Source organism: Cupressus sempervirens, chromosome 3 (assembly GCF_028749045.1).
Source record: "Cupressus sempervirens isolate cs-2001-9-10 chromosome 3, ASM2874904v1, whole genome shotgun sequence".
Taxonomy (NCBI): domain Eukaryota; kingdom Viridiplantae; phylum Streptophyta; class Pinopsida; order Cupressales; family Cupressaceae; genus Cupressus; species Cupressus sempervirens.
In genome coordinates, this window is record NC_143120.1 from 782,462,043 (window position 1) to 782,464,831 (window position 2,789).

A 2,789-nucleotide genomic window follows, 5' to 3' on the forward strand; every position below is an offset into this window, starting at 1 on the left:
GTTGAGTTTCTATTTTGATAATAAATGCTAATAAGATTTTTATTTGATTTTTCAAAAATAAAGTATATAGTTCAAAAGAATGAAAAGCCCCTAGTGCAATACAGGGGTCTCATAAACAATATTATGTTCTTATTTTAGCAGAAATAAAACAAGATAACATAAATTAGTTTATTTTAAGTTACAAGCCATTTGCACCTAAATCTTCAACAATTAGAACACATTTGCACCTTCACCTCGAGAGTCAGCTTACCAATGGAACTAAGAATTGAGTCTTTGAGTGAACAGGAGCGGTCAATACGTCCCCCTTCATGGAAATGTTGAAGAAGCTGAATGGAAGAGAAAGAATTCCTAACCCATTAAACGAGGAAGAGTGACATATTCAAAAGCTTTGTAATTGTGAAAATTTATTTCAACATTTTTTATTTATTTTACATCTGCTCAGTAATGACTACGTTTTTTCGGTCATGCTTCCACAAACATTTGGAAGGAAGTTGTAGCGTTGGTATGAAGACAAAATTGAATTCGTGGTATCCTGGTCTTTGTTTTGATTTTTTCTCGTCTTAAAATTACCAGTTTTCCGCCCAAGAAAACTTGTAAACGGTAGATGAAATGCTCTTGGAATATTTATACCTTGTTATATATGTTTGTGGCTCAGATCTGGTCAAAAGTCCAATATTCTAGAAACCCTAATGAAGACCAGGACTATGATTATCTTGCCACGGTTTTTTGGACTACATTGATCGCAATCAAATTCTGAATTCTATGAAATAGAGATTAACAAAATTAGGGTTTGCATTTCCCTTTTCTGCAAAAAAATTATATAAATAGTGAAGCTCGCATCCTCTTATTCAAGTATAGGTTTTGCATGAAGAGCAGGAAAGGTTAATATTATGCTATGAGGATGAAAGCGTGGTATGTTTGGTGCGCAGGGAAGAGGACACTAACCTTCTTTCTAGTGAAGCTTAGTGTCCTCACCTGCGCACCAGACATTCCCTCGCTCAACATATTGCTCTTCAACTTCATTGGCTCATTCTTACAACATCTAAATTCATTCTTCTTTATCTTTTCCATTACATGATTGCTGAACACTATAAGGGTCATCAAGTTTTGAGTTAATAAATGGTTTCTCCAATACATTAAGTCGTTCTCAAAGATTAGTTTTCTGATGAATATAAATCACCATGGTAAGATTGTACGAGTTTATTTCATTTCTTCCAGATATTGGCAATTTCATATTCTTACTTGTTAATGCTTGTTTGTTTGATTTCAGGCCTTGGAAGTTTGAAGATAATTAGGATTGAAAAACTTTGAGCAATAATCTCCTACAGAATTATTGATTTCATCATATTCATTTTATCTAGTGTAAAATGGCTTGAGTGGCTAATCATTTGTGCATCCGCTTATCGTCAATGATTATACTACAAATAACAAGTCATAAAATCTGTTTATGCAAACGAGCTGGTTCAATACAAAATATTGATTCATTCTATTAAAAAGAGCTCAAGTTTTCAGCCCATCTCAACAATCACAGAGCTTGCATCAAATTCACTGCAATTTTTGTTAATATTTGTCTTGTGAATGATGCAGTTTTGGTAACGGAGAATGTTGTTGGAATTGTGATCTTAAGCTTTATGAAAATGAAAAATTCTAAGTATTATGTTATATTCATTTTTTAAAATTGGAGTTTACGTGTAGGCTACTATTATACCAGGTAAAGAGTGTCTTTTTGATTTTTTTTTAGGGAATAAATACGACAGATATCATATTCATGAAAACAGAATGTACAATGGAATAATATTTTTAGGAAAAGTAAACAGTCTATGCTAATAATATTATAATTTTTAAATTTTTTTTCATGAATAGTTCCAGTTACATATTCACAAAAAGGGGTAGGAGATATAAGATTATTTTTGAGAATTCAAACCACAGAACTAAAAACAATAAAAATTATTCATAAAAAAACATATTAGAAGACATAAGTAATTAGATTAATAAATTTAACAAGTGGGTGATCTTTACCATTAATGTATCTAATAAAAAATGGGAGAGGAGACATAACCAAATCTTATCTAGGAAACTTATCATTTTGTCTACTAATTTCATTCTAATTATATGATTATGAAGTGAGAAGATAAAATTCTGGAACTGCCTTGATGATTCATAAAAGGTTAATAACTATACTTACATATTACTACTTGGAATTGACATTCTTGATGAGTAGAGATTGGAAATACTCAAGGAATATTGTGATGGTTACTTCTCTAGTAATGGGCATTAATACTTAGAAATGTTCAAGGTCATTTGTAACCTTTTTGGTTTGCAAATAGATTTCCAAAAGAACATTAGAAGAAATTATTGACTTATACATATAAAAATGAATATGAAGAAAAATATTAGAAACAATAATTAAATTCCTATATTTCTAAATGTTAAACACTTAAAATGATTTCTATATGTATGTGGATTATGCATTGAATCTATGCTAATCCTCAAGAATCACAAATCAACATGAAAGATTAAATAAGTTACACATCTAATTATTTGTAGAATAGGATTTGGTGCATAACAATAAACAAAATTATTGATATTTCCAAAGCATGTAAAAAAGAAAATTGAGGATCATTAATTTATAGATTGATTCATCATTGTTCTAATAGAAATTGTGAAATAAATAATAATAAGTTGGTTAACCATATTATAATTCAAGAATGGATTTTCAAATAGTTTGAAATGTGTTTTCCATGACCATCTTGAAGGCTATAGGGCCTACATTTTGTCCATTAATTTTA

The 2,789-nt window shown here is 29.9% G+C and overlaps 1 long non-coding RNA gene across 1 annotated transcript; it reads left to right on the top strand.

Annotated features, from left to right (window-relative positions):
* Positions 1-871: 871 nt before the first annotated feature.
* On the top strand, positions 872-1,678 carry LOC149569125 (uncharacterized). Its single transcript, XR_016361722.1, has 2 exons — positions 872-1,184; positions 1,271-1,678. It is a non-coding gene; the product is annotated as an uncharacterized LOC149569125 (long non-coding RNA).
* The last annotated feature ends 1,111 nt before the right edge of the window (positions 1,679-2,789 follow it).